Below are 10000 nucleotides of genomic sequence, written 5' to 3'. Positions count from 1 at the left end.
CTGGTGCCCGGGGAGCGAATCGGACACCAGGTCAACCTCTGCTAAAGCGACCGAGGTTGACCTGGTGCCCGGGGAGCGAATCTGACACCAGGTCAACCTCTGCTAAAGCGCCAGAGGTTGACCTGGTGCCCGGGGAGCGAATCGGACACCAGGTCAACCTCTGCTAAAGCGGCCGGGGTTGACCTGCTGTCCCTGCCGGACTTAGAAAATTTTTCTCTCCAGCCTGGGACCGGGGTTGACCTGTTGTCCCTGCCGGACTTAGAAAATTTTTCTCTCCCGCCTGGGACCGGGGTTGACCTGTTGTCCCTGCCGGACTTGGAGCCCGAGGAGGGGATCGGCCACCAGGTAAACCTCCGCTGAAAGCGGCCACGGTTTACCTGGTGCCCGGGGAGCGAATCGGACACCAGGTCAACCTCAGCTGAAGCGGCCGGGGTTGACCTGCTGTCCCTGCCGGACTTGGAAAATTTTTCTCTCCAGCCTGGGACCGGGGTTGACCTGTTGTCCCTGCCGGACTTAGAAATTTTTTCTCTCCCCGCCTGGGACCGGGGTTGACCTGCTGTCCCTGCCGGACTTGGAGCCCGAGGAGGGAATCGGCCACCAGGTCAACCTCCGCTGAAAGCGGCCACGGTTTACCTGGTGCCCGGGGAGCGAATCGGACACCAGGTCAACCTCTGCTAAAGCGACCGAGGTTGACCTGGTGCCCGGGGAGCGAATCTGACACCAGGTCAACCTCTGCTAAAGCGCCAGAGGTTGACCTGGTGCCCGGGGAGCGAATCGGACACCAGGTCAACCTCTGCTAAAGCGGCCGGGGTTGACCTGCTGTCCCTGCCGGACTTAGAAAATTTTTCTCTCCAGCCTGGGACCGGGGTTGACCTGTTGTCCCTGCCGGACTTAGAAAATTTTTCTCTGCCGCCTGGGACCGGGGTTGACCTGTTGTCCCTGCCGGACTTAGAAAATTTTTCTCTGCCGCCTGGGACCGGGGTTGACCTGTTGTCCCTGCCGGACTTAGAAAATTTTTCTCTCCCGCCTGGGACCGGGGTTGACCTGTTGTCCCTGCCGGACTTAGAAAATTTTTCTCTCCCGCCTGGGACCGGGGTTGACCTGTTGTCCCTGCCGGACTTAGAAATTTTTTCTCTGCCGCCTGGGACCGGGGTTGACCTGTTGTCCCTGCCGGACTTAGAAATTTTTTCTCTCCAGCCTGGGACCGGGGTTGACCTGTTGTCCCTGCCGGACTTAGAAATTTTTTCTCTCCCGCCCGGTACCGGGGTTGACCTGTTGTCCCTGCCGGACTTAGAAATTTTTTCTCTGCCGCCTGGGACCGGGGTTGACCTGTTGTCCCTGCCGGACTTAGAAAATTTTTCTCTCCCGCCTGGGACCGGGGTTGACCTGTTGTCCCTGCCGGACTTAGAAATTTTTTCTCTGCCGCCTGGGACCGGGGTTGACCTGTTGTCCCTGCCGGACTTAGAAAATTTTTCTCTCCCGCCTGGGACCGGGGTTGACCTGCTGTCCCTGCCGGACTTGGAAAATTTTTCTCTCCAGCCTGGGACCGGGGTTGACCTGTTGTCCCTGCCGGACTTAGAAATTTTTTCTCTCCCCGCCTGGGACCGGGGTTGACCTGCTGTCCCTGCCGGACTTGGAGCCCTAGGAGGGAATCGGCCACCAGGTCAACCTCCGCTGAAAGCGGCCACGGTTTACCTGGTGCCCGGGGAGCGAATCGGACACCAGGTCAACCTCTGCTAAAGCGACCGAGGTTGACCTGGTGCCCGGGGAGCGAATCTGACACCAGGTCAACCTCTGCTAAAGCGCCAGAGGTTGACCTGGTGCCCGGGGAGCGAATCGGACACCAGGTCAACCTCTGCTAAAGCGGCCGGGGTTGACCTGCTGTCCCTGCCGGACTTAGAAAATTTTTCTCTCCAGCCTGGGACCGGGGTTGACCTGTTGTCCCTGCCGGACTTAGAAAATTTTTCTCTCCCGCCTGGGACCGGGGTTGACCTGTTGTCCCTGCCGGACTTGGAGCCCGAGGAGGGGATCGGCCACCAGGTAAACCTCCGCTGAAAGCGGCCACGGTTTACCTGGTGCCCGGGGAGCGAATCGGACACCAGGTCAACCTCAGCTGAAGCGGCCGGGGTTGACCTGCTGTCCCTGCCGGACTTGGAAAATTTTTCTCTCCAGCCTGGGACCGGGGTTGACCTGTTGTCCCTGCCGGACTTAGAAATTTTTTCTCTCCCCGCCTGGGACCGGGGTTGACCTGCTGTCCCTGCCGGACTTGGAGCCCGAGGAGGGAATCGGCCACCAGGTCAACCTCCGCTGAAAGCGGCCACGGTTTACCTGGTGCCCGGGGAGCGAATCGGACACCAGGTCAACCTCTGCTAAAGCGACCGAGGTTGACCTGGTGCCCGGGGAGCGAATCTGACACCAGGTCAACCTCTGCTAAAGCGCCAGAGGTTGACCTGGTGCCCGGGGAGCGAATCGGACACCAGGTCAACCTCTGCTAAAGCGGCCGGGGTTGACCTGCTGTCCCTGCCGGACTTAGAAAATTTTTCTCTCCAGCCTGGGACCGGGGTTGACCTGCTGTCCCTGCCGGACTTAGAAAATTTTTCTCTGCCGCCTGGGACCGGGGTTGACCTGTTCTCCCTGCCGGACTTAGAAAATTTTTCTCTCCAGCCTGGGACCGGGGTTGACCTGTTGTCCCTGCCGGACTTAGAAATTTTTTCTCTGCCGCCTGGGACCGGGGTTGACCTGTTGTCCCTGCCGGACTTAGAAATTTTTTCTCTCCCGCCCGGTACCGGGGTTGACCTGTTGTCCCTGCCGGACTTAGAAATTTTTTCTCTGCCGCCTGGGACCGGGGTTGACCTGTTGTCCCTGCCGGACTTAGAAAATTTTTCTCTCCCGCCTGGGACCGGGGTTGACCTGTTGTCCCTGCCGGACTTAGAAATTTTTTCTCTGCCGCCTGGGACCGGGGTTGACCTGTTGTCCCTGCCGGACTTAGAAATTTTTTCTCCCCAGCCTGGGACCGGGGTTGACCTGTTGTCCCTGCCGGACTTAGAAAATTTTTCTCTCCAGCCCGGGACCGGGGTTGACCTGTTGTCCCTGCCGGACTTAGAAATTTTTTCTCTCCCGCCTGGGACCGGGGTTGACCTGTTGTCCCTGCCGGACTTAGAAATTTTTTCTCTCCCGCCTGGGACCGGGGTTGACCTGTTGTCCCTGCCGGACTTAGAAATTTTTTCTCTGCCGCCTGGGACCGGGGTTGACCTGTTGTCCCTGCCGGACTTAGAAAATTTTTCTCTGCCGCCTGGGACCGGGGTTGACCTGTTGTCCCTGCCGGACTTAGAAAATTTTTCTCTCCCGCCTGGGACCGGGGTTGACCTGTTGTCCCTGCCGGACTTAGAAAATTTTTCTCTCCCGCCTGGGACCGGGGTTGACCTGTTGTCCCTGCCGGACTTAGAAATTTTTTCTCTGCCGCCTGGGACCGGGGTTGACCTGTTGTCCCTGCCGGACTTAGAAATTTTTTCTCTGCCGCCTGGGACCGGGGTTGACCTGTTGTCCCTGCCGGACTTAGAAATTTTTTCTCTGCCGCCTGGGACCGGGGTTGACCTGTTGTCCCTGCCGGACTTAGAAATTTTTTCTCTCCAGCCTGGGACCGGGGTTGACCTGTTGTCCCTGCCGGACTTAGAAATTTTTTCTCTCCCGCCCGGTACCGGGGTTGACCTGTTGTCCCTGCCGGACTTAGAAATTTTTTCTCTGCCGCCTGGGACCGGGGTTGACCTGTTGTCCCTGCCGGACTTAGAAAATTTTTCTCTCCCGCCTGGGACCGGGGTTGACCTGTTGTCCCTGCCGGACTTAGAAATTTTTTCTCTGCCGCCTGGGACCGGGGTTGACCTGTTGTCCCTGCCGGACTTAGAAAATTTTTCTCTCCCGCCTGGGACCGGGGTTGACCTGTTGTCCCTGCCGGACTTAGAAATTTTTTCTCTGCCGCCTGGGACCGGGGTTGACCTGTTGTCCCTGCCGGACTTAGAAATTTTTTCTCTCCAGCCTGGGACCGGGGTTGACCTGTTGTCCCTGCCGGACTTAGAAATTTTTTCTCTCCCGCCCGGTACCGGGGTTGACCTGTTGTCCCTGCCGGACTTAGAAATTTTTTCTCTGCCGCCTGGGACCGGGGTTGACCTGTTGTCCCTGCCGGACTTAGAAAATTTTTCTCTCCCGCTCGGAACCGGGGTTGACCTGTTGTCCCTGCCGGACTTAGAAAATTTTTCTCTCCCGCCTGGGACCGGGGTTGACCTGTTGTCCCTGCCGGACTTGGAGCCCGAGGAGGGGATCGGCCACCAGGTAAACCTCCGCTGAAAGCGGCCACGGTTTACCTGGTGCCCGGGGAGCGAATCGGACACCAGGTCAACCTCAGCTGAAGCGGCCGGGGTTGACCTGCTGTCCCTGCCGGACTTGGAAAATTTTTCTCTCCAGCCTGGGACCGGGGTTGACCTGTTGTCCCTGCCGGACTTAGAAATTTTTTCTCTCCCCGCCTGGGACCGGGGTTGACCTGTTGTCCCTGCCGGACTTAGAAATTTTTTCTCTCCCCGCCTGGGACCGGGGTTGACCTGTTGTCCCTGCCGGACTTGGAGCCCCAGGAGGGGATCGGCCACCAGGTCAACCTCCGCTGAAAGCGGCCACGGTTTACCTGGTGCCCGGGGAGCGAATCGGACACCAGGTCAACCTCTGCTAAAGCGACCGAGGTTGACCTGGTGCCCGGGGAGCGAATCTGACACCAGGTCAACCTCTGCTAAAGCGCCAGAGGTTGACCTGGTGCCCGGGGAGCGAATCGGACACCAGGTCAACCTCTGCTAAAGCGGCCGGGGTTGACCTGCTGTCCCTGCCGGACTTAGAAAATTTTTCTCTCCAGCCTGGGACCGGGGTTGACCTGTTGTCCCTGCCGGACTTAGAAATTTTTTCTCTCCCGCCTGGGACCGGGGTTGACCTGTTGTCCCTGCCGGACTTAGAAAATTTTTCTCTGCCGCCTGGGACCGGGGTTGACCTGTTGTCCCTGCCGGACTTGGAGCCCCAGGAGGGGATCGGCCACCAGGTCAACCTCCGCTGAAAGCGGCCACGGTTTACCTGGTGCCCGGGGAGCGAATCGGACACCAGGTCAACCTCAGCTGAAGCGGCCGGGGTTGACCTGCTGTCCCTGCCGGACTTGGAGCCCGAGGAGGGGATCGGCCACCAGGTCAACCTCCGCTGAAAGCGGCCACGGTTTACCTGGTGCCCGGGGAGCGAATCGGACACCAGGTCAACCTCTGCTAAAGCGGCCGGGGTTGACCTGCTGTCCGTGCCGGACTTGGAGCCCGAGGAGGGGATCGGCCACCAGGTCAACCTCCGCTGAAAGCGGCCACGGTTTACCTGGTGCCCGGGGACCGAATCGGACACCAGGTCAACCTCCGCTGAAGCGGCCGGGGTTGACCTGCTGTCCCTGCCGGACTTTGAAAATTTTTCTCTCCCCGCCCGGAACCGGGGTTGACCTGTTGTCCCTGCCGGACTTGGAAAATTTTTCTCTCCCGCTCGGAACCGGGGTTGACCTGTTGTCCCTGAAGGACTTAGAAATTTTTTCTCTCCCCGCCTGGGACCGGGGTTGACCTGCTGTCCCTGCCGGACTTGGAGCCCCAGGAGGGGATCGGCCACCAGGTCAACCTCCGCTGAAAGCGGCCACGGTTTACCTGGTGCCCGGGGACCGAATCGGACACCAGGTCAACCTCTGCTAAAGCGCCCGAGGTTGACCTGGTGCCCGGGGAGCGAATCGGACACCAGGTCAACCTCTGCTACGGCGGCCGGGGTTGACCTGCTGTCCCTGCCGGACTTAGAAAATTTTTCTCTCCCCGCCCGGAACCGGGGTTGACCTGTTGTCCCTGCCGGACTTGGAGCCCGAGGAGGGGATCGGCCACCAGGTCAACCTCCGCTGAAAGCGGCCACGGTTTACCTGGTGCCCGGGGAGCGAATCGGACACCAGGTCAACCTCTGCTAAAGCGGCCGGGGTTGACCTGCTGTCCCTGCCGGACTTGGAGCCCGAGGAGGGGATCGGCCACCAGGTCAACCTCCGCTGAAAGCGGCCACGGTTTACCTGGTGCCCGGGGAGCGAATCGGACACCAGGTCAACCTCTGCTAAAGCGGCCGGGGTTCACCTGCTGTCCCTGCCGGACTTGGAGCCCGAGGAGGGGATCGGCCACCAGGTCAACCTCCGCTGAAAGCGGCCACGGTTTACCTGGTGCCCGGGGAGCGAATCGGACACCAGGTCAACCTCTGCTAAGGCGCCCGAGGTTGACCTGGTGCCCGGGGAGCGAATCGGACACCAGGTCAACCTCTGCTACGGCGGCCGGGGTTGACCTGCTGTCCCTGCCGGACTTAGAAAATTTTTCTCTCCCCGCCCGGAACCGGGGTTGACCTGTTGTCCCTGCCGGACTTGGAGCCCGAGGAGGGGATCGGCCACCAGGTCAACCTCCGCTGAAAGCGGCCACGGTTTACCTGGTGCCCGGGGAGCGAATCGGACACCAGGTCAACCTCTGCTAAAGCGGCCGGGGTTGACCTGCTGTCCCTGCCGGACTTGGAGCCCGAGGAGGGGATCGGCCACCAGGTCAACCTCCGCTGAAAGCGGCCACGGTTTACCTGGTGCCCGGGGAGCGAATCGGACACCAGGTCAACCTCTGCTAAAGCGGCCGGGGTTCACCTGCTGTCCCTGCCGGACTTGGAGCCCGAGGAGGGGATCGGCCACCAGGTCAACCTCCGCTGAAAGCGGCCACGGTTTACCTGGTGCCCGGGGAGCGAATCGGACACCAGGTCAACCTCTGCTAAAGCGGCCGGGGTTGACCTGCTGTCCCTGCCGGACTTGGAGCCCGAGGAGGGGATCGGCCACCAGGTCAACCTCCGCTGAAAGCGGCCACGGTTTACCTGGTGCCCGGGGAGCGAATCGGACACCAGGTCAACCTCTGCTAAAGCGGCCGGGGTTGACCTGCTGTCCCTGCCGGACTTGGAGCCCGAGGAGGGGATCGGCCACCAGGTCAACCTCCGCTGAAAGCGGCCACGGTTTACCTGGTGCCCGGGGACCGAATCGGACACCAGGTCAACCTCCGCTGAAGCGGCCGGGGTTGACCTGCTGTCCCTGCCGGACTTAGAAAATTTTTCTCTCCCCGCCCGGAACCGGGGTTGACCTGTTGTCCCTGCCGGACTTAGAAAATTTTTCTCTCCCCGCCCGGAACCGGGGTTGACCTGTTGTCCCTGAAGGACTTAGAAATTTTTTCTCTCCCCGCCTGGGACCGGGGTTGACCTGCTGTCCCTGCCGGACTTGGAGCCCCAGGAGGGGATCGGCCACCAGGTCAACCTCCGCTGAAAGCGGCCACGGTTTACCTGGTGCCCGGGGACCGAATCGGACACCAGGTCAACCTCTGCTAAAGCGCCCGAGGTTGACCTGGTGCCCGGGGAGCGAATCTGACACCAGGTCAACCTCTGCTAAAGCGCCCGAGGTTGACCTGGTGCCCGGGGAGCGAATCGGACACCAGGTCAACCTCTGCTACGGCGGCCGGGGTTGACCTGCTGTCCCTGCCGGACTTAGAAAATTTTTCTCTCCCCGCCCGGAACCGGGGTTGACCTGTTGTCCCTGCCGGACTTGGAGCCCGAGGAGGGGATCGGCCACCAGGTCAACCTCCGCTGAAAGCGGCCACGGTTTACCTGGTGCCCGGGGAGCGAATCGGACACCAGGTCAACCTCCGCTAAAGCGCCCGAGGTTGACCTGGTGCCCGGGGAGCGAATCGGACACCAGGTCAACCTCTGCTACGGCGGCCGGGGTTGACCTGCTGTCCCTGCCGGACTTGGAAAATTTCTCTCCCCGCCTCGGACCGGGGTTGACCTGCTGTCCCTACCGGACTTAGAACATTTTTCTCTCCCCGCCCCGGCCCGGGGGTTAACCTCGGGGCGCACAGCTTCCCGGGTCTGACGTGCACGTCCTGTCACCTCCCGGGCCCGGCGTCCTCGTCCTCCCTTCCCCTTGGGCCGGCTCGGAGGAAGTTTTCCCTCGGCCCGGCCTCCGGGTTAATTGTTTGGGCCCGGCTGACTGAGGCCAGGCTGCTGACGCTAAAGCCCGGGGAGGCGGGGGCCTACGGCCATACCGGACCGAATGCCCCCGATCTCGTCCGATCTCGGAAGGTAAACCGTCCCGGGCCTGGCTAGTACCTGGATGGGTGACCGCCTGGGAATCCCAGGTGCCGTAGGCAGCTTTTGGCCCCAGCGGGGGTAGAGCGGGGCGTGTGTCTGCCGTGCGGGAGCAGGGAAGCCGTGAGGCCAAGGCGGCGCGACGGTCCTGGGGGGCGCTGAGGCCTTTCCCTCTGCCTGCCTGCGTGTCGGGGGCGGGGGGGCGGGCGAGGAAGCTAAGGCCCTCACCCGGTGCGGTGCGATGGCTTGGGTCGGGTCGGGGAGAGGGAAGAAAGCGTGTGTGGAGCGTTGGTGGGGCAGGTGTGTGTGTGGGAGTGCTGGGTTGGGCAGGCCGTTGAGGCGGTGGCGGTGGTGGTGTTTTTGGTGGGAGTGAGTTGGGGTCAGGTGGGTGTGGGGTCCCCCCCGGGGGGTGGATGGTCTGAGGGTTAAGGCTTGGAACGTGCGTCTTGGGGGACCGTGGGTGGAGGTTGTTGAGAGCGGGGAAGGCCCTGGGTCCCGGTTGTGGACTATTAAGCCCGGTGGAGGGGGACCGTGGGTGGAGGTTGTTGAGAGCGGGGAAGGCCCTGGGTCTCGGTTGTGGACTATTAAGCCCGGTGGAGGGGGACCGTGGGTGGAGGTTGTTGAGAGCGGGGAAGGCCCTGGGTCCCGGTTGTGGACTATTAAGCCCGGTGGAGGGGGACCGTGGGTGGAGGTTGTTGAGAGCGGGGAAGGCCCTGGGTCCCGGTTGTGGACTATTAAGCCCGGTGGAGGGGGACCGTGGGTGGAGGTTGTTGAGAGCGGGGAAGGCCCTGGGTCTCGGTTGTGGACTATTAAGCCCGGTGGAGGTGTTGCGTACGGTGGATGTAAGGGGGAGGGCGTATGAAGTGACCGAGGAGTGGGCAAGGAAACGGGGGGAAAAATTTGGAGGCGAAGGCGGCCGAAAAAGGGTGCGGTTGACCTGGTGCCCGGGGAGCGAATGGGCCACCAGGTCAACCCCCGCTGAAAGCAGCGGAGGTTGACCTGGTGCCCGGGGAGCGAATGGGCCACCAGGTCAACCCCCGCTGAAAGCAGCGGAGGTTGACCTGGTGCCCGGGGAGGGAATCGGCCACCAGGTCAACCCCCGCTGAAAGCAGCGGAGGTTGACCTGGTGCCCGGGGAGCGAATCGGCCACCAGGTCAACCCCCGCTGAAAGCAGCGGAGGTTGACCTGGTGCCCGGGGAGGGAATCGGCCACCAGGTCAACCCCCGCTGAAAGCAGCGGAGGTTGACCTGGTGCCCGGAGAGGGAATCGGCCACCAGGTCAACCCCCGCTGAAAGCAGCGGAGGTTGACCTGGTGCCCGGGGAGCGAATGGGCCACCAGGTCAACCCCCGCTGAAAGCAGCGGAGGTTGACCTGGTGCCCGGGGAGCGAATCGGCCACCAGGTCAACCCCCGCTGAAAGCAGCGGAGGTTGACCTGGTGCCCGGGGAGGGAATCGGCCACCAGGTCAACCCCCGCTGAAAGCAGCGGAGGTTGACCTGGTGCCCGGGGAGGGAATCGGCCACCAGGTCAACCCCCGCTGAAAGCAGCGGAGGTTGACCTGGTGCCCGGGGAGGGAATCGGCCACCAGGTCAACCCCCGCTGAAAGCAGCGGAGGTTGACCTGGTGCCCGGGGAGCGAATCGGCCACCAGGTCAACCCCCGCTGAAAGCAGCGGAGGTTGACCTGGTGCCCGGGGAGGGAATCGGCCACCAGGTCAACCCCCGCTGAAAGCAGCGGAGGTTGACCTGGTGCCCGGGGAGGGAATCGGCCACCAGGTCAACCCCCGCTGAAAGCAGCGGCGGTTGACCTGGTGCCCGG

The 10000-nt window shown here is 62.1% G+C and overlaps 1 non-coding gene across 1 annotated transcript; it reads left to right on the top strand.

The window, feature by feature from the left end:
• The first annotated feature begins 8127 nt into the window (after nt 1-8127).
• LOC142006039 (5S ribosomal RNA) lies at nt 8128-8246 on the top strand. The gene has a single exon (XR_012643187.1). It is a non-coding gene; the product is annotated as a 5S ribosomal RNA (ribosomal RNA).
• Nucleotides 8247-10000: the final 1754 nt, after the last annotated feature.

The sequence above is a fragment of the Carettochelys insculpta genome, unplaced genomic scaffold, assembly GCF_033958435.1.
Source record: "Carettochelys insculpta isolate YL-2023 unplaced genomic scaffold, ASM3395843v1 scaffold_0038, whole genome shotgun sequence".
Classification (NCBI taxonomy): domain Eukaryota; kingdom Metazoa; phylum Chordata; order Testudines; family Carettochelyidae; genus Carettochelys; species Carettochelys insculpta.
The sequence above is the reverse complement of the archived record's forward strand: the minus strand, read 5'-3'. Positions and strand labels throughout refer to the sequence as shown.